The sequence below is a fragment of the Aegilops tauschii genome, chromosome 5 (genome assembly GCF_002575655.3).
Source record: "Aegilops tauschii subsp. strangulata cultivar AL8/78 chromosome 5, Aet v6.0, whole genome shotgun sequence".
Lineage (NCBI taxonomy): Eukaryota > Viridiplantae > Streptophyta > Magnoliopsida > Poales > Poaceae > Aegilops > Aegilops tauschii.
In genome coordinates this window covers 476,956,417-476,978,812 of record NC_053039.3, presented here as the reverse complement: position 1 = coordinate 476,978,812, position 22,396 = coordinate 476,956,417, and positions in this window count along the sequence as shown.

The following is a 22,396-nucleotide window of genomic DNA, read 5'->3' as shown; positions in this document are numbered from 1 at the left end:
GCGGAGTCCATTTTGTACCTTGGCAAACTGTGGAACAGCTTGCGGGCGTCGACGAAGGAGACGGCCAGCGAAGGGAGCCGCAGCGCGCACGGACCAGCTAACTGCCCTGCCGGCGTCCGACGAGCGTGCCAGTGAGGATCTGGCCGGAGCAGCGAGGCGGCTTCTTGGTCGCGGTCGCGGCTGTGTCGGTTCCCCGGCGGCAAGACGGCGGTGGCGGGGCGACGTGGGAGGTGGAGGCATTGCAAAGCGGATGTTGTCGCGCCGGTAGCAGAGTCACCGGAAAAAATGGGCGGCGGCGTCGGCGACGAAGAAGGCGGGCGGGGGTTTGCTGTTGGATGGGGAGAGGTCAATGTGCCACCGACCAGCGGGCCCGGGAGAAGGAGAAGGCAAGCGCGCGTGCGTCCGTCTCGTGTCCGCACCGACGCAAATCCGGCTAAAAAATGAGCCGGGAATGGGTCGCCCGCGGACGAAAAACGGACGTGCGTCCGTTTGGGTCGGCATGTTGGGCCGATTTTTATGTCCGCGCCGACCAAAACGCGCGCCCGTAGACGAAATGGGTCGCCCTGTTGGAGTTACTCTAGGAGTATATATTTAAAAGAGAGAAGGCCAGAGCCGGTCGCCGCGTGGCCCGTACAATCGAGACCCCACGCACCATTGGATCACGCTTTTCCCTCCCGAGCAACCATTGCTACATCCATTTCTTCCCCCAAATCTCACCGCCGTTGCATGCCCAATGCGCAGCGCGGTCGCCCATCTCCATGGTTCGCAGCCGTCCTCTCTGGCCACCGTCACACATCGTCGAGGTTCGTCGCCGCCATGGAGCAAAGGGGAGAGAGAGGAGCGCGAGAGAAAAGGAAGACAGAGGAAGCAGGGTCGAGAAGGGAGACGCCCCACGTGTGAGGATAAGGTAGGCGAGTAAGCGGTGGATGGGCTAGTCAGCCGCCGCGCTATTCACCGCAGCTGCCATTCCATCCAGTTGGTGGCTTACCATGATACTCCACTTCACATGTCCCCAAGCATAGGGAAAAACTCAACAATTTCCGCACACTTACCGTTTGGAAGACTATCACAAGAGTACCACGGCTATGTAGGCCGATCCTGTCGAACATGGCCTCCGATAGGAATTTGCTTGAAACGTCGATTACCTTCATGCTAGTTCTTGCGTTCAACCAAGGTTGTTATAGTACTACCATAATCTATGCAAACAAACAACGTAATATCGCAAGACAACCATCGGAAAGGACCGACTACACCCCCCCTTCCCCAACAATCTTACCATCACCCAACAAACAAGCGGGGGACAAACACAGGCAAGTCGTCCGCGTGAAAGGAATGGTATGGTCGACTAGAGGGGGTAATTAGGCAATTAACAAATTTTTAACTTCTTTTGCAAGTTTTAGGCTCAACAAAATAATAGGTTGTCTAGATATGCAACTAGGTGGACAACCTACATGACAAGCAAAGCAACGAAGACCGAAATAACCTCAAGTGAAGTCGATGGAGACGAGAATATGTTTTTGAAGTTCCCTCCTTTGAGGGGAGGTACATCTCTGTTTGAGGGGTGTGGAGTCACAATGCTCCCAACGACTCACCATATTCTGCTCACACCCTCACACAATGCAAGGTGTCGTGAATTCACTAACAGTGCCCTTGAAGGCGGCAACCGGGACCTTTACAAACAAGGTTGGGCCATCTCCACAACTTAATTGGAGTCTCCCAACACCACCGCGAAGCTTCACCACAATGGAATGTGGCTCCGCGGTGACCTCTTCCGTCTAGGGTGCCCGAACACCCAAGAGTAACAAGTTGATGAAGATGTAGAAGCCGGGGATCGCAAGACGGTTTGGTAGGAATGTAGATCGGGTGAATCTCCTCCAATCCCCAAAGTATTGGTGAGTTTGGGTGGATGAAGATGGAGATATCAAGCTTTTCGTGTTTGGCAATGGAGGGGAAAAGCTAGAAGAATTTAGGGCTAGGAGGTGGAAGAATGGGGTATTTATACCCTCCATGGGGGAAGTAGTTGTAGCCTACCTGCAACACCGGGTACTCGGGCCGTGTAAAGAAATGGTGCCATGCCCTGGGCACCGGGGGGACAAAGTCCCTAGTCACCCGGATAGATCAAAATCGAGCGAGCGAGAGGGCCGGGCACCCGGGTGTCCAAGATCCCGGGTACCCGGACTCCGGGGACCCCCAACACTTGGACACGTCCGAGACCACGAGCAATCCCTCTGGTGCCTCCAGGCACCCAGACCCAGAGGTGTCCAGGCATCTGGACCTCTAGAGGTGGATACTTCCTTGGTGACAAAACCCTTCCGATGGTCATTGAATCTCTTGAGAAAAGTGTGTACAGGAAATGTTTGAGTTTCCCAACTCCCTAATATCAGCAACCCCTCTTGATAGTATGGATGTTCCTATGAGTATAAAAGGTAACCCAAAAACTTTCCGAGCCATGAAAAACACCATCTTTTTCCCTTTTTGTATCGGAGGGGTTACCGAAGTCCATAGGCAAAATAGAGAATGTCCTGAAATAAACTTGACAACTCACATTATTTCTCACAAATTGTATTGTGATCAACTCCAAAATCATAATTGAGCGACAATTGCACTTTCATCTCCCTCTTTTTTTGGTGAATTGATGACTAATACGTCTCAAACTTATCTATAATTTTTTATTGTTAAATGTTATTATATCATCATTCTTACATACTTTGTCCATCATTTTATATTATTTTTTGGACTAACATATTAATCCAGTGCCCACTGCCAGTTGTTGTTTTTTGCTTGTTTTTCGTTTTACAAAAATTCGATACCTACGAAGGTCCAAACACGACAAAACTTTTTAACGATATTTCTGGAACATAAGAGATCCTAGAAGCTTCGGTGCGAGACCAGAAGACCCATGAGGGGGCCAAAAGCCAGGGGGCGCCGAGTAGACATGTAGGCCCCCTGATGCTCAAAACGCTCGGAGCGAGACCCGAAACAATTTTATCGCCGTCGTAAGCCTCTGTTCTGAAGCGATCCCGTCTGGAGCCTTGTTCTAGAAATCTTCCAGATGAGGGAAAAATTGGGGAGGCCATCTTCATCAATCCTGCTGCCTCCATGATGATGTTTGAGTAGTCCTTTCAGGACCTACGAGTCCATAGTAGTGGCCAGATGGCTCTCTCTTTATCACATCATAGATTTTTCCCAAATTTGGCATGTTAAAAAATTCACAGGGAACTAAAAATTTCCTAGGAAACCCATGCTTGAAATGCTAGCCAACTAAATTTGCTTGCTTGATTGATTGATTGATTGTCTAGGAAGGTCCAAGCCCAATGCAACTAGTTGCAACCTAGCAAGACTTTGGTTGAAACCAAATCAATGGTATATAGAAAATATTCATTTAGGCATATGGCTATCCTTAATAAGACCTATGTAATATTCAAGTCTGATAATTTTCCTAAATAATTGAGTTGGATCTTGGAACCAATTCAAAATTAAGGTAAAATGTTTACAAATGGCTTTGCATTTATTTGGCAAGAAAATAAATTTCATAAGTCCAAATAATATGCTTGACTTCTGCCAATTTTCCAAATTCCAATTCGAAAGGGAAATATACAGTGCAGAAATTATATGTCCAAAATGCGCAAACAAAATGTTGACATGCTCCCAAATAATCATATTTGAATTTCGAGCAAGTTGGCTTTTGAAGGAAAATTCAAATTCAAAATCAAATACAAATAACAAAGGCAAAACAGAAAACATGAAAAGAAATAAAAAAAGAAAGGGCCCAGCCGAGCCAGCTAACCAGGCCGCAGCCCAGCTAGCCAGCCCAGCAGGACACTCCCCCCATGCGCCTCTCTCTCCCTGAGCCGCTGACGCACAAGACCCACGCGTCAGGGTCGTCCCCCACTTCCAACAACCGCTCGCCCACGTCGCCCATGCACCCGCACGCACACACGTAGATCCAAATTGAGTGAAACTTTTTGCAAAATGATCCTTAGGAAATGCACTTTTACACATACTAATAAATTTTGTAATTTGAATAGTTTAAAACTCAAATTCAAACAAAATGAATTCAAATTCAAATAGGGCATAACTTGCAATTTATAAATCCAAATTAATTGATTTTTTTTGCAAAACGAATCTGGTCGAGGTGAAGATACCCCGAACAAGCCCCTCAAAGGATTACTTTCCATAGTGACAACTAAGGATAAATTTCAGCACTCGGTATAAATGTTTCCTTACAAAAGGCGCTTCACTCCCCGACAACGGCGCCAAAAAAGAGTCTTGATGACCCACAAGTATAGGGATCAATCGTGGTCCTTTCGATAAGTAAGAGTATCGAGCCCAACGAGGAGCATAAGGAAATGATAAGGGGTTTTCAGCAAAGTAGTAGTAATGTGTAGTTCGATAACAAGATAATTCATAACAAGTGACAATAGCAACAAGGTGCAGCAAGATGGCCTGATCCTTTTTATAGCAAAGGACAAACCTAGAGTACTTCTTATAGTGAGCAAAACGTTCTTGAGGACACATGGGAATTCTTGTCTAGTCATGTTCGTTATGTTTAGTTGATTTGCGTTCACTACTTTGACAAATTGATTTGTGGGTGGACCAGTGCTAGGGTGATGTTCTTACTTGAACAAGCAACCCACTTATGATTATCCTCTCTTGCAACCATCCACAACTACAAAATAAGAATTGAGATAAATCTAACCATGGCATGAAACATATGGATTCAAACCAGCCCCTTACGGAATAACTCATAAGCTAGGGTTTAAGCTTCTGTCACTCTCGCAACCCATCATCTACTTATCACTCCCCAATGTCTTCCCCTAGGCCCAAACATGGTGAAGTGTCATGTAGTCGACGTTCACACGACACCACAGAGGAAGAACAACATACACATCATCAACATATTGAACGAATACCAACTTCACATAAGTACATATAACAAGACTTCTCCCATGTCCTCAAGAACAAACAGAACTACTAACAAATCATATTCATGTTAAAGATCAGAGGAGTATTGTATATGATTAAGGATCTGACATATAATCTTTCACCAAATAAATCAACTAGCATCAACTACAAGATGTAATCAACATTGCTAGCAACGCACAGGTACCAATCTGAGGTTTTGAGATAAAGATTGAATACAAGAGATGAACTAGGGTTTGAGAGGAGACGGTGCTAGTGAAGATGTTGATGGAGATTGGTCCTCCCTGAAGGAAATATGCCCTAGAGGCAATAATAAAGTTGTTATTTATATTTCCTTATATCATGATAAATGTTTATTATTCATGCTAGAATTGTATTAGCCGAAAACTTAGTACATGTGTGAATACATAGACAAACAGAGTGTCACTAGTATGCCTCTACTTGACTAGCTCGTTGAATCAAAGATGGTTAAGTTTCCTAGCCATAGACATGAGTTGTCATTTGATTAACGGGATCACATCATTAGAGAATGATGTGATTGACTTGACCCATTCTGTTAGCTTAGCACTTGATCGTTTAGTATGTTGCTATTGCTTTCTTCATGACTTATACATGTTCCTATGACTATGAGATTATGCAACTCCCGAATACCGGAGGAACACTTTGTGTGCTACCAAACGTCACAATGTAACTGGGTGATTATAAAGGTGCTCTACAGGTGTCTCCAATGGTGTTTGTTGAGTTGGCATAGATCGAGATTAGGATTTGTCACTCCGATTGTCGGAGAGGTATCTCTGGGCCCTCTCGGTAATGCACATCACTATAAGCCTTGCAAGCAATGTGACTAATGTGTTAGTTGTGGGATGATGCATTACGGAACGAGTAAAGAGACTTGCCGGTAACGAGATTGAACTAGGTATTGAGATACCGACGATCGAATCTCGGGCAAGTAATATACCGATGACAAAGGGAACAACGTATGTTGTTATGCGGTTTGACCGATAAAGGTCTTCATAGAATATGTAGGAACCAATATGAGCATCCAGGTTGCGCTATTGGTTATTGACCGGAGATGAGTCTCGGTCATGTCTACATAGTTCTCGAACCCGTAGGGTCCGCACGCTTAACGTTCTGTGACGATCGGTATTATGAGTTTATGTGTTTTGATGTACCGAAGGTTGTTCGGAGTCCCGGATGTGATCATGCACATGATGAGGAGTATTGAAATGGTCGAGACATAAAGATCGATATATTGGATGGCTATGTTTGGACATCGGAATGGTTCCGGGTGAGTTCGGGCATTTACCGGAGTACCGGGAGGTTACCGGAACCCCCCGGGGAGTGTATGGGCCTTAGTGGGCCTTAGTGGGAGAGAGGAGGAGGAGGCCTAGGAGGCCCCCCCCAAGCCCAATCCTAATTGGGAGGGGGGCCGGGCCCCCTTTCCTTCCTCCCTCTCTCCTCCTTCCTTCCTCTCCTACTCCTACTTGGAAGGGGGGGAATCCTACTCTCGGTGGGAGTAGGACTCCCCTAGGGCACACCATAGAGAGGGCCGGCCCTCCCCCTCCTCCACTCCTTTATATACAGGGGAGGGGGCACCCCATAGACACACAAGTTGATCATTGTCTTAGTCGTGTGCGGTGCCCCCCTCCACCATAATCCACCTCGGTCATATCGTCGTAGTGCTTAGGTGAAGCCCTGCGCCAGTAGCTTCATCATCACCGTCATCACGCCGTCGTGCTGACGAAGCTCTCCCTCGACACTCAGATGGATCGAGAGTTCGTGGGACGTCACCGAGCTGAACGTGTGCAGATCATGGAGGTGCCGTACTTTCGGTACTAGGATCGGTCGGATCGTGAAGACGTACGACTACATCAACCGCATTGTCATAACGCTTCCGCTTACGGTCTATGAGGGTACGTGGACTACACTCTCCCCTCTCGTTGCTATGCATCACCATGATAGATCTTGCGTGTGCGTAGGAATTTTTTGAAATTACTGCGTTCCCCAACACTCCCATGATGAGAGGAACGTTGGTGATGTCGATGGCTTCGATTTCCCCCTCCCTAAGGGAAGTATCTCCAGTGGAATCACTACATCGAAGAGCAGAAGTGCTCCTACCTAGGTTCCACCTCGAGATGGCGGCGCTTCATCCCAAAAGTCTTCTATTGACTTTTTTCTAGGGCAAATGACATCATATAGGAGAAGGAGGGCCACGGAGGCCTACTGGTGGGCCCACAAGCTCACATGGCGCGCCCAGGGGGCGCCACCTGAGCTTGTGGCTCACTGGTGGGCCCCTCCTACTGATTCTTCTTCCAGTATTTTTTATTAATTTCAAAATAAATCTCCATAAACTTTTAGTTCATTTGGGGCTCCGGAGAATAGCTATCTCTGTTGTAGCGCTTTTCAGGTCCAGAATTCCAGCTGGCGGCAATTTTCCTCTTCATATAAATCTTGCATATTAAGAGAGAAAAGTCATTAGAATTGCCTCATGAAGTGAAATATTGACCCAAAACATTATGAATAACAGTAGGAAAACATCATGCAAAATGAACGTATCAACTCCCCTAAGCTTAAACCTCGCTTGTCCTCAAGCGAATACTAAACTCGATGATCATCACTACAATTTTATAGAGAGAGGTGTTGATAAAACAAAATATGGACATGGTAGCATCATGATCATTATTATAACCGCAATAAATCATCATAAAACTTCTCACGATCAAGTAACAATTCATCCACAATGCCAAAGTATAAGAAATAAACTTTATTAAGAACTAGAAAACTATGTTCTCAGTCATCAAAGCAATTACAATTCATCATATTTCGGGAAGAGTCTATGTAAGAGAATTTGATTTAGCAAATTCACATACTCAACCATCATATAGTCTTCTATGATTGTTAACACTCAGAGCATATTCTTAGAACAAACGTTTCCATCAGACACGAAGGAAGACGGGGTTTTAATAGTAGGATCTTTTACATTTGTGTCCCTAACTCGAACCCACTACTCATATTTGCCCCTAGTTTTGAAACGTGCTCAAATTTGCTCCTCTGCCGTTAGGTGCACTTACAGAAATGCCCTTCTATGCCGTTACCGTCCGGTCAAAGTGCTTTGACCGCTATCTTAATGTTTTCTGGACATTGTTACCCTTGCCTCCTTATGTCACTGACATGCGGGTCCCACACTAAAAAAACAAAAGGAAAAAAACTCTTTCTCTCACTCCTCTCTCACACATACTTACATGTGGGGCTGAAGTAGAAAAAGAAGAAAGAAAAAAGAAAAGGGAAAGCACTCACTCTCAACTCTCTCTCTCCTACCTCACGACGGGCCGGCCACTCTCTCCACTCCGGTGAACCCCGATCCACCGATCCGTGCCGCTGGCTTCCAATGCGTTGCTGCCCTCTCTCTCCCTCTCCCTCTTCCCCTTCACCCTCTGGCGCCACCGTGTCCAGAAGAACTCCGATGATGCCATGACTTCATGCACGCGGCGGCAGTCCTCCCCTCGAAGAACCGGTGTGTCTTGGAGCTCTAACGAGGTGCCCTGACCTTCTCCACCAAAGATATTGACTGTATACGGACGTAGATGACGCCGTCGACTCCATCTTCTCCAACTCCGGCTGCCGCTCACTCTTTGTCCCCTAAATTCAGGCGGTTCAACCAACTGTAGAACACCCCGACCACCCTGTCATCTTCTCCATGACCTTGCGGCCCGATTCCCCTCTCCCCCTGCTCGATTTCATGCCCGGAGCCCCGCCCGGGGCCGGCTGCCATGACCAAAGCTCGGTTGGATCGGTCGTGTGCACACCCACCTATGCCTGTCGCGCCCCGGAGCGCCTCTCGCAGCTGCCCCGCACCTCGCTCCCTCCGACCATGGTCGTCCGGCCACCTACGGTCAGCCGCCAGCGAGGCACCGATGAGCTCAGCCATTCACGACCGGGCATGCGCTCCGGCGTGGACCGATGTTACCCTGATAGTGGGTCCATGGCCCACATGTCAGGGAGAGAGAGAGAGAGGGGTTCTAAGAGAGGATTATTATTATTATTTTTATCTGGTTGGGTCCAGCTGTAAGTCACACAGAGGGGTGAGAGAAAGTATTTTCTGTTTCTTTTTTCCTACTTCAGCCCCACATGTAAGTTTGTATGAGAGAGGAGTGAGAGAATGAGTTTTTCCCTTTTATTTTTTAGTGTGGGACCCGCATGTCAGTGACATGAGGAGGCAAGGGCAACAATGTCTAGAAAATGTCTAGATAGCGGTCACAGCACTTTGACCGGATGGTAACGGCACATAAGGGCATTTCTGTAAGTGCACCTAACGGTAGAGGGGCAAATTTGAGCAGGCTTCGAAATTAGGGGCAAATCTGAGTAGGTGGTTCGAGATAGGGACAGAAATGCAAATGGCCCTTTATATTTCACTTCCCAACTTATTTATCTCAGGGATAATGTCAACAATAATAACTTATGATCACCTACATCCAACTGGATATATGTGCCTGGATCTTTCCCTACCACATGATGCTTGGCAAGTGGAGAATAATTAGGGTTGGAATGGAGATATATACTTTGACTCTTGCATAAAAGTAAAGACTGGAAAATAAAAGATAGGACCTTCGTAGAGGGAAGCAGAGGTTATCATGCTCTCAAACAACCCTACAATCAAATACAAGAAATCTCTTGTGTCCCCAACACACCCAATACAGTTGTCAATTGTATAGGTGCACTAGTTCGGCGAAGAGATGGTGATACAAGTGTAGTATGGATAGTAGATACAGGTTTTTGTAATCTGAAATAATAAAAATAGCAAGGTAGCAAGTAGTAAAACAGAGCACAAACGGTATTGCAATGCTTAGAAACAAGGTCTAGGGTTCATACTTTCACTAGTGCAATCTCTCAACAGTGCTAACATAATCTAATCATATAACAATCCTTCAACGTGCGACGAAGAATCACTCCAAAGTTTCTACCAGAGAACGTAGGACGAAAACGTGTATCAACCTATGTGCCTAGATTACCCTAATGTCACCACGGGAATCCGCAAGTTGGATACCCAAACATATATCAAGTGACTCAATAGAATACCCCATTGTCACCACGGGTATCCACATGCAAGACATACATCAAGTGATCTCAAATCCAACATAACCAAACCTCAAAGAGTAAGACTCAATTCATCACAACAAGATAGAGAGGGAAAAACACCATATGATCCAACTATATTACCAAAGCTCATGGTTACATCAAGATCGTGCCGGATCAAGAACACGAGAGAGGGAGAGATCAAACACATAGCTACTGGTACATACCCTCAGCCCCGAGGGTGAACTACTTCCTCCTCGTCATGGAGACCACGAGAATGATGAAGATGTCCTCCGATGATGGTTTCCCCCTCCGGCAGGGTGCCGGAAAAGGCCTCCAGTTGAGATCGCTTTGGAATAGAGGCTTGCAGCGGTGGCGTGGGAGTTCTTGGTTTTTTCTAGGGTTTTCTATATTTATAGGAATTTTCGGTGTCGGTTTCACTTCAGGGGCCCACGAGGGAGCGACAAGCTCGGTAGGCGCGTCCTAGGGGGGCCAACCCTTGAGCTTGTCGTGTCCTCGTGGGTCTTCTGGTCCTTCCACGAAGCTTCGGGGGTCTCTTTTGGTCCATCAAAATTACCGTAAATTTTTAGCCCCATCTGTATCGTAAAACTCGATAAAACTTCTTCTCTTCTTTTTTTTTCTTGGGGAAACAGAATTTTTAGAGTTGGAATTAGGTCAGACGGGCGCCTGTGGGCCCCATAAGGCATCAGGGTGCGCCCTGTTGCCTTGTGAGCAACTGGTGGCCCTCTCCGGTGGATCTTTGTTCTAGTATTTTTTTACTTATTCCATAAAAAATATCCAAAAAATTTCGTCCAATTCGGAGAACTTTTATTTCTGCATAAAAATAACACCATGGTAGTTCTACTGGAAATAGCATCAGTCCGGGTTAGTTCCATTTAAATCATATAAAAGTGCACCAAAACCATATAAAAATTGTTATAAACATGGCATGAATACTTCATAAATTATAGATTGTTGGATACGTATCAGCATTCCCTAGCTTAATTCCTGCTCGTCCTCGAGTAAGTAAATTACAAAAGAAATAATTTATGAAGTGTGAATGGTAGCATGGTGCACAAGTTTGTTCAATGACAATTTCAATCACCTTTTCTAGCATCATAAACAACAACTATTTCTCACAAAACTCATCATGATCAAGTGGCAATAATTTCACATGTTATGGTTCAAACAATGCATTCTCTTGAAACTTAACAACCTATGTTCTTAGTCACCAAACAATTTCAATGCATCTTATTTTCAGCAAAGTCTAAGTAAGAGCTCTACATACTCAATTATCATATAGTCTTCTATGATTGCTAGTACTCAAAGCATATTTCTAGAACAAATAGTATCCATCAAAAAAAGATAAAGATAGGGCTTAATGTTTTGCCTCCCAACTCATTTATCATAGAGATGATTGTCAAAAATAATAATTCATGATCAAATATATTTGAATGGATATATGTGCCTGGATCTTTCCCCACCACATGATGCTTGCCAACTAAAGAATGGGCTGGAATAAGAAATTGACTCAACAAAAATAAAGTTAATAGCAAAAGTAAAAGATAAGCCCTTCACAGAGAGAAGCATGGATTTGCAGATGTGCCAGAGCTCATTGCTTAAAACAGAGATGAATACATTTTGAGTGGTGTGCCTTTCCTGTCAACGTCACAACTAGGGTATTCAATATCTTCCATGCTAAACACATCATTGGCGGTTCCCATGCAGAAATGAAAAGTTTAACTCCCCCTCAACCATTCAAACACAAGCCATGGCTAGTCGAAGTCACGGGTGCCCTCCAAACTTTCAACTTTCCAGGGGGAGCTTTTGTTCTATTTTTTCTTTTCGATTGACGGGACTGGGCATCCCAATTACCAGCCTCTCTCGTGCAAGGGCAAGTGAATAAACACCCATCATGAGAATAATCCACTGAACATGGAAGATATTGACCGCCCCGTCGCTCCATGAGCGGTACGGGCACAAACAATATATGATTATTTGAAGGTTTTAGAGATGGCACATGCAAATTTACTTGGAAGGGCAGGGTAGTACCATATATAGGTAGATATGGTGGACACTTATGGAAGAAACTTGGCTCAAGAATTTTGAATGCACAAGTAGTATTCCTGCTTAGTACAAAAGTTTTGGCTAGCAAAATATTCTAAACAAGCACGACATGTTGGAGGTTCCATAACAATATAACTTCGATGCAAATATACCCAACCATGACTCATTATGTTGTCTTCCTTGTCCAACTTCAACTAATTTGCTCAAGTTTGAAAATAATTAATGGGTATTCACAATCATAAAAGATGTCCAAGATAATATAATTGTATGTGAAATAGCTCTTCCATATACTAATCATTCATGAATTGCTTGTATGACCAATAATGTGATTATCAAACTTCAATAAATTTTACTTTCTAAACCCAATGTGAAACTACTACTAGGCATGATACAACCATATGAAGCACATATAATTTCAACTTCATGATATTTAATTCATTCAACAATTTACTCCTAGGATATAAGTGAAGCACAAGAGTAAATGACAAACTACTCCAAAAAGATATAAGTGAAGATCAAATGAGTAGTTAAACAATAAAGTAGCTATGTGAGGACTCTCTCTCATTTAAATTTTTTAGATCTAAGTATTTTGTTCAAACAGCAAACAAAAATAAAAGGGTACTCCAAGAATAGCACATATCATGTGAACAAGTAAAACTTAGGCTCAACCAAAACTAACCGATAGTTGTTGACAAAGAAAGGTGGGATGCCTACCGGGGCATCCCCAAGCTTAGATGCTTGAGACTTCTTAGAATATCATCTTGGGGAGCCTTGGGCATCCCCAAGCTTGAGCTCTTGTGTCTCCTTAATTCATCTCATATCACGATTTCTCCTAAATCTTAAAAAGCTTAATCCACACAAAACTCAACAAGAACTCGTGAGATAAATTAGTATAAATCAATGCAAAAACCTTATCATTCTCTAATGTAAAAAATTACTAAAATTGTAATTAAACATTGCATACTAAATGCCTATGCATATTTAATACTCCCATCCTCAAATAGAATCATTAAACAAGCAAACATATGCAAACATAATAGAATCTCTCTAAACAGAACAGTCTGTAAAGCATGAAGAAAATTCAAACTTATTTAACTTCAAAAATTCTAATAAACTACCACACTGTATAATTTTTTTATAGCTTATTGTGTAGAAATTTCAAGATTTTATCATGTCTGGCTATATAAGAATATTCAAGACATAACAGAAAACTTTCTGTTTTCAAACAACAACATATAGACTTGCAGTTTGAGCATGGTAAAGGCTATACTTGAAACTTTTATTGAAATAAAATATACAAAACACAATTGTAAATATCATCAAGAAAATCCTAATAAAATAAAATGACGCTCCAAGGAAAACACATATCATGTGACGAATAAAAATATAGTTCCAAGTGAGGTTACCGATAATGTTGAAGACTAAAGAGGGGATGCCTTCCGAGGCATCCCAAGCTTAGATGCTTGAGTATTTCTTGGATATTACCTGGGGGTGCTTTGGGCATCCCCAAGCTTAGGGTCTTGCCACTCCTTATTCTCTTCATATCGATATCTCACCCAAAACTTGAAAACTTCAATCACACAAAACTTAACGAAACTTTGTTAGATGCGTTAGTGTGGTAAAGAGCAGATCATTCACTTTGGTACTATCAAGACAAGATTCATAATTGTTCTCACACAATGCCTACTGTATCGTGTCATTTCTACAATTTTTGTTGACCAATATAAGCCATAGAGACTATAAAACAGGCAAACTATGCATTGAAAACAGAATCTGTCAAAAAGATAACAGTCTGTAATGATCTGAACAAACACCATACTTATGTAACTCCAAAATTCTTAAAAATTAGGAAAGTGAAGGAAATTTGTATGTCGATCATCTGTAAAATTTTTAGAATTTTATCACGTCCCAGTGAATTATAGTAATTCCAGCACTCAGAACAAAAGTTTATGTTTTTGCACATAATCAATTCAACTACCATCCAAACCATCCCAAAGGCTTTACTTGGCACTTTATTGAAACAAAACTGTAAAACAATATTACTACAATATCCTAATCATGTGAGCACACAAAAACAATAGGTATAAGTATTGGGTTGTCTCCCAACAAGCGCTTTTCTTAAATGCATTTTAGCTAGGCATGATGATTTCAATGATGCTCTCATAAAAGTAAAGAATTGAAACATAATGGGGCATCATGAAGCATATGGCTAGCACATTTAAGCCTAACCCACTTCCTATGCATAGGGATTTTGCGAGCAAACAATTTATCGGAGCAAGAATCAACTAGCATAGTGTCGGAGTTATTGGCCATGGGTAGCCTCATCTGCCCACCATGGCATTTCAAGACATCGGGGCCGACTGCGCCCCTCAAGCCTCAAAGCTTGACCGCCGCCTTCTTGCAGTCGGCTGGTCCAAGCGGCCGGCTGGTGGAAGGCGGCGGACCCTAGAAGACGGCTGTGAAGCGGGTGGCCTCCTAGCAGGTGGCCTCCAGAGAGGCCGACTCCTAGGAGGCGACCCCAGGCGCCCTCAAAGTCTGTTCCCTCATAAATACGATGAGACGGAGCATGGCTACAGAGAGGCCTGCCACCCTCGAATCCAGGGCGAGTCATGGCCACAGTGTGCCGTACCAGCCGGAGATCTCCTGCGCGGCGCGACACTATGGCCCCTCCGCCCGTGACATCACCCAAGTCAGAAGGACCATGCTCCCATGACGGGCTGTCGGTACGGCCCGCAGGCGGCGGGCCCTACCTGCCCATCAAAAGCCAAAGGGCGGCAAGCCCGGCCAGTCGGCTTGGGGGAGGCCCGCACCCAGCAGGCGGCCCTCCCCCTTCCTAGGAGTTTGTGTGCCATTAACCAGAAGAGACGGGGAATGGCTACAGTAAACGCCCGCCAGGCGGCGGAACTGTAGCCACATCCTCCCCGACAAAGCAAGCGTCATTAGAAGCACGACTACAGTGATGAGGAGCCGGCAAGGCCCGCAAGCGGTGGGCACGGCCTGTCGGCCAAGTACAAGATAGTCGGCGGGGCCCACCAGTCGGCGGGCCCCAGCAGCCAGCGGAGAAGCCGGCCACAAGAGACACTGACGGCCTGGGCCTACACCCGGCTAGTTTACCATTGTACGCCTGGGGGTAGGCCTATATAAACCCCCCAGGGCACCCATGCAAAGGGTTCAGACCCTTAGATCACACAACCACACACATAGAGAGAGGAGAGAGCTAGCCCTGCCCTTCTTCCTCCTCTAGCAAACAGCTCAAGGAGCATCTTGTAGCTACTTGTTGAGATAGTGAGCATGCGGAGACCCCGCAGAGTAGGACTAGGGGTGTTATCTCCTAGGAGAGCCCCGAACCTGGATAAAGTTCACTGGCGTACGTGTCTATGCCTCATCCCGCTTCCTCGCACCGACGACATCTTACTATCCCCCACCATGATAAGCCACCCGTTGGCATATGTCGCACCAAAACCCCGACATTTGGCGCCCACTATGGGGCTAGGTGCACCGTCGTCCGGAGATCTGTTCTGGACGGGAACCCTCTTCCTTCCTGCCGAGTGCAGCCAGCTCGGCACGCCAGACGGCTTTTGCGCCGACGCGCTGCATGGCGCGGAGGTCGCTTGCGCGGCGAGCTGCCTCGCTGATCTTGTTGGCGAGATCCGCCTCTCCGACGAGCCTGCATCCGACGCAGGCACAGATGGCCCCGAGAGCCACCTCGTCAGCCTCCTCGACCAGCTCCGCATCGCCAACGAGCCAGCTTCCGACTTGGAGTCGATCGGCTCCACCGACCCAATGCTCGTCGACCCCGACACGGCGTCACTCGACGCGTTCCCCACCAACGTGGTGGTCATCGATGACCCTCTCCCTCGTGCCGACAGCGGCGGCAGCACCCGTCACGGAGGTGCTCATCATCAGCCACGATGCAGCTTCTGGTGACGGTGCCCGAGATCCGCTCGAGGCGATGCTACGAGACCTGTCTGCACTCATTGCAGAAGATGCCGACACCGAGACGCTGGAAGCTCGGCGTGTCTTGCTCGTCGAGAGCGCCAAGAAGCTAGCCAGCATGAGACGCCTCTCGGAGGCTTACCAGCGCGAGATGGACCGCGTTGTTGGCGGCACGCCGGCTCCTGGCAGGCCCAGGCGCATCGGCACGGTCCGGCAACACGGCGCGGCCATTGCCAGCATGTTCGGGGCAGACCGCCCTGTCTACGCCACGCCCATGGAAAACATACGAGCTGCCCAGGCGGTAGCAGACGAGCTGGACAACCTCGAGGGCGACGAGCATCGCCACATGACGGAGCGCGTCCAGCGGCTCATTGAAGCGGCTGCCGAGCAGCAAGAAGCCGGCTGCCGCGCCGAAGCACCCAACCGGCGGAACGACGACCCGCCTCCTCGCCGAGATCAAGGCGCGACATCCCGGACGCCGACTGGCGGCGCCCGCGGACGACGAGACAAGGAGCCGGCTGCAAGCCGCAGCCGGACGCACATCTCCATTGAGCGCGACCAAGACGGCCGCCCACGAGCGGTGGAACGACCGTGCGACTATCAGCCCCCTCAGCGCAGAGAAAGGCGCGTCTCCCCGCCGCCTGTTGATCATCCGAGTCTCGGCGGTCGGCTTGGCCCCCAAGAAGGAATCGGAGAGAATGATGCCCGCCACCGGATCGACCGTCTCAATCGATCCCTGGCGCTAGAAGAAGAAGACGCGCTGGGCCCGCCTTGCTTCGGCCCCCGAATCCGCGATGAACCCTTCCCCAAAGGGTTCACGCTCCCAAGAGACACGTCCAAGTACAACGGGTCTGTGAAGCCGGAGGACTGGCTGGTCGACTACTCCACGGCCGTGACCATAGCAAACGGCAACAAGCGCGTTGCCGTGAAATATGTTCCGCTCATGGTCCAGGGCACCGCCCGTACATGGCTAAACAGCCTGAAGCCCCGCAGCATCAACAGCTGGGTAGATTTCACTGAAGCCTTTATCTGCAACTTCACCAGCACGTACAAGCGGCCACCCAAGCCCTGCCAGCTCTCCCTGTGCGTCCAAGGCCCCAACGAATCGACTCGCGACTATCTCACGCGTTGGGCCGAGCTACGCAACTCTTGCGAAGGCATGCACGAGGTGCAGGCTATCGAGTACTTCACTGCCGGGTGCAGAGAAGGCACCCTGCTCAAGCACCGACTCCTCTGCGATGAGCCGGCAACCCTCGACGAGCTGCAGATCATAGCCGACAAGTATGCCACGGCCGACTCCTCCATGAAGACGGAGATTCAAGTTCATGCTTTCGGCAAAGTGGCTCCTCAGGCCCCTCGGACTCCGGCTGGTGACACCAGCCGGCGGCAGCAGCAGAACGGCAACAAGTGCAAGGCGCCACAGCCGGCTTCCACCATTCGGCAGGTGGCGACAGTCGAAGACCAGCAGCCGGATGGGCAGCCTGCTCCCAAGCGACAGAAGGGCAGCAAGTCAAATTGGTTGCCCGCCTTCTCCTATGAGCAAACCCTTGATGCGCCCTGCAAGTTCCACAGCGGCACGAAGCCGTCCAACCACACCACTCGGAAGTGTCACTGGCTCACCCAAATCTCCAAGGGCGAAGGATTGCTGCCTCCTCCGCCTGCTGGCCAGCCGCCACCGCCTCCTCCTCCGCAGCAGGCGGCCCGGCCAGTTGCTGCTATTCAAAATGAGTACCCAGAAGAGCAAGGAGCCTACGTCATCTTCACCAGTGTGGCTGACGACAAGCACAACCGACGCCAGCAGTCCCAAGAGCTGAATGCTGTGGCTTCTGAAGCCCTAGAGTTCATGCACTGGTCAAAGAAGTCGATTAGTTGGAGCCGAGCTGACCACCCGGAAGTGATGCCTTCCCCGGGTTCCTACGCTCTGGTGTTGGATGCCACCTTTGCTACAGAAAGACGAGCAGCTCATTTCTCCCGAGTCCTGATAGATGGCGGTAGCAGCATCAACATCTTGTACCGCGATACCATGGAGAAGTTGGGCATCAAGTAGAAGCAGCTCCAGCCCAGTCGGGCTGTCTTCCATGGCATAGTGCCCAGCCTTTCGCACTCACCAATCGGCAAGATCAAGATAGATGTCCTTTTTGGAGACAAAGATCATTTCCTCCGAGAGCCCGTCTGGTTTGAAGTAGTTGACCTCGAGAGCCCTTACCATGCACTGCTTGGCCGACCTGCCTTGGCCAAATTCATGGCGGTACCGCACTATGCTTACCTTAAGATGAAGATGCCAAGCACCAAAGGGATCATCACCATCTCCGGAGATTACAAGAAGTCATCCGCCTGTGCAGCTGCCAGCAGTCGGCTGGCCGAGTCCCTTGTGATTGCTGCCGAGAAGCGACTCCTTGACCGGGTTGTGGCCATGGCTGGCAAGCAGCCGGACATGTCCCCTGATCCCAAGGAGTCGGAAGCTGAAGGCTCCTTCAAGCTGGCCAAGGAGACAAAGAAGATACCATTGGACCCAGAGCACCCGGAGAGGTACGCTGTCGTCGGTGCAAACCTCGACAGCAAATAGGAAAGCGAGCTCGTCGATTTCCTTCATGAGAATCGGGACATCTTTGCATGGTCTCCTAAGGACATGCTGGGTGTTCCGACGGATCTCGCCGAGCACAAGCTACACGTTCGACCTGATGCAAAGCCGGTCAAGCAACCCCTGCGCCGCCTGTCAGAGGAGAAGAGAAGAATTGTCGGTGAAGAGATAGCCCGGCTCCTAGCAGCCGGATTCATTATGGAAGTATTCTATCCGGATTGGCTGGCCAACCCAGTCCTTGTGCTGAAGAAGAACAACAAGTGGCGCATGTGTATTGATTATACCAGCCTCAACAAAGCTTGCCCCAAAGATCCATTTGCCTTGCCACGGATCGATCAAGTGATAGACTCCACAGCCGGATGCGAGCTGTTGAGTTTTTTGGATGCATAGTCAGGGTACCACCAGATCAAGTTGAACCCGGCTGATAGGTTGAAGACCTCTTTCATCACGCCATTGGGAGCCTTCTGCTACTTGACGATGACGCTCGGCTTGAGGAATGCCGGCGCCACGTTTCAGCGCTGCATGTAGAAGTGCCTCCTCAAGCAGCTCGGCCAAAATGCCCATGTCTATGTGGACGATGTCGTGGTGAAGACGGAGAAGCGTGGGACCCTCCTAGAAGATCTCAAGGAGACTTTTGAAAATCTGCGCCGGTTTCAGATCAAGCTCAACCCAGAGAAGTGCGTGTTCGGAGTACTAGCCGGCCAGCTCCTTGGCTTCCTGGTCTCAGAACGCGGCATTGAGTGCAACCCTGTAAAGATCAAGGCCATCGAGAGGATGGAGAAGCCTACCCGGCTAAGAGACATCCAGAAGTTTACCGGCTGCTTGGCATCCATCAGCCGCTTCATCAGCCGGCTAGGCGAGAAGGCCCTTCCCCTGTACCAACTCCTAAAGAAAACCACTCACTTCGAGTGGAATGACAAGGCGGATGAGGCTTTTCTCCAGCTCAAGAAGATGTTGACCACGCCGCCTGTCCTGGCCGCGCCGGCTGCTAAGGAACCCATGCTCCTCTACATCGCCGCCACCAGCCGGGTGGTCAGCACAGTCATAGTAGTTGAGCGCAAGGAAGACAGCAAGGCTCTGTCGGTCCAGAGACCGGTGTATTACTTAAGTGAAGTGCCGTCGGCTTCCAAGAAGAACTACCCCCATTACCAGAAGATGTGCTACGGCCTGCACTTTACCGCCAAGAAGTTAAAGCCCTATTTTCAAGAGCACCCCATCATGGTTGTTTGCACTGCTCCGCTTGCTGAGATCATAGGCAGCCGAGATGCTTCAGGCCGAGTGGCCAAATGACCATCTATTTGGCCCCCTACACCATCTTCTACCAACCTCGCACCACCATCAAGTCCCAAGCGCTGGCCGACTTCCTCGTTGACTGGGCCAAGACCCAGTACCTGCCGCCAGCGCCGGACTCCACCCATTGGCGGATGCACTTTGATGGTTCGAAGATGCGCACCGGTTTGGGAGTCGGCATCGTCCTCACCTCTCCCAAAGGTGACAAGCTCAGATAGACATTTCAAATCCATTTTGCCGCCTCCAACAATGTGGCCGAGTATGACAATGTGGCCGAGTATGAGGCACTAGTACACGGACTCCGACTTGCCAAAGAGCTCGGCATTCGCCGGATTCTGTGCTACGGTGACTCTGACTTGGTGGTCCAACAGTCGTCTTGTGACTGGGACGCCAATGATGCAAACATGGCAAGCTACCGCTTCCTCGTCCAGCAACTAGGCGGATATTTTGAAGGGTGCGAGTTCCTTCACGTGCCACGAAATGACAACAAGCAAGCAGATGCCTTGGCATGGATGGGCTCCACCCGGCAAGCCATACCAGCCGGCATGTCCCTCCAGCGCCTCCTCAAGCCGTCCATCAAGCCTTCGCCAGAACCAGATTCTATCTTCGTGCCGGCTGCTCCTGAAACAGTCGGATCTGACTCTAAGGCCGCAGCAGCCGGCTCGGGGACTTCGGCACGCGGCTCGGGGACCGCAGCAGTCGCACCTGGCCCGGGGACTTCACATCCCGGCCCGGGGACTGCAGCAGTCGGCTCGGGGACTTCAACGACACAGCAAGCGACGGCCGACTCCAGCCCACCTCCCAACTCAACCAGCCCAATACAAGTGGCAGTACTGACAGTGGAGGAAATCACAGCACCATCATGGGCTCAGCCCATCCTCAACTTTTTGGTGAACAAAGAGCTGCCAACTGATGAGATCTCGGCCCGACAGGTGCAACGTCGGGCAGCAGCATACACCATCGTCAACAGGGAACTCGTGAGGAGCAGTGCCAAGGTGTATACCAGCGCTGCGTAGAGCCAGAGAAGGGCCAAGCAATCCTCAAAGATATCCATCAAGGCGAGTGTGGCCACCACGCGGCCTCAAGATCACTTATTGCCAAAGCTTTTCGCCATGGTTTCTTCTGGCTGACTGCTCTGGAAGACGCCAAAGACTTGGTCAAGAAATGTAAGGGGTGCCAGAAGTTCAGTTCCAAGCAACATTTGTCAGCTTCTGCACTCAAGACCATTCCCCTTGCCTGGCCTTTTTCCATTTGGGGACTGGACATGGTGGGACCGTTCAAAATAGCATGCGGCGGCATGACTCATCTGCTTGTCGCCATGGACAAATTCACCAAGTGGATTGAAGCAAATCCAATCAAGAAGTTGAACGGTCCGACTGCGTGACTTTCATCGCAGACATCACCACTCGGTACGGCGTACCTCACAGCATCATCACCGACAATGGCACAAATTTTTCCAAAGGCGCCTTGGTCCGTTTCTGTGCGACGCAGGGCATCCGACTGGATTTAGCGTCCGTTGCCCACCCACAGTCAAACGGCCAGGTTGAGCAAGCAAACGGCCTCATTTTGTCTGGAATCAAGCCCCGACTGGTCGAGCCTCTGGAGCGATCGGCCGGCTGCTGGCTCGATGAGCTGTCGGCCGGCTGCTGGCTCGATGAGCTGTCGGCCGTCCTCTGGAGTCTGTGCACCACTCCGAACAAATCAACCGGCTTCACACCCTTCTTCCTCGTGTATGGTGCCGAGGCCGTCATCCCAACTGACATCGAGTTTGACTCACCTCGTGTCACCATGTACACCGAGGTGAAGGCAAAGGAAGCACGAGAAGACAGCGTCGATCTGCTGGAAGAGGGCCGGCTGTTGGCACTCAGTCGGTCCACCATCTACCAGCAGAGTCTACGCTGCTACCACAGTCGGAAGGTCAAGCCAAGATCCTTCCAAGAGGGAGACCTTGTGCTCCGGCTGATCCAGCGAACAGCCGGCTAGCACAAGCTCTCGGCCCCTTGGGAAGGCCCTTTCATCATCAGCAAAGCCTTGGGCAACGACTCCTACTACCTGATCGATGCCCAGAAGCCCAGGGCGCGCAAGAGAGACGACTCCAGCAAGGAAACAGAGCGCCCATGGAATGCAAATCTTCTTCGAAGATTTTACAGTTGATGCAGTATGTACCATGCTACCTTTTGTATTAAGTACGAAGACTTCAGGTCCTTCGAGGAGCACTCGAGGGCTACCCCGCTTTTATCTATATGATAAGTATAATGCCTATGAATGTGTTATTTCTTTCCTCCGCCTGAAACCGGGTTCGACCAGTCGGCCCGGGGGCTTGCCACCATGTATTATGTCAGTGTTTCCTGCAGTCGGACAAGTAATGTGCGGGCACCTAAGCCCTCTCTCGCCACAAGCCGCAGCTCGCAGAGCGACTGTTCGCTTGGCGAGAGTTAGAGGCAAGAAACAAGTACTCACATGAAAAATGGCTAAGGACCAAAACATTGACATAAGACAAGCCGACCCCTCGCCTCGACGACCGGC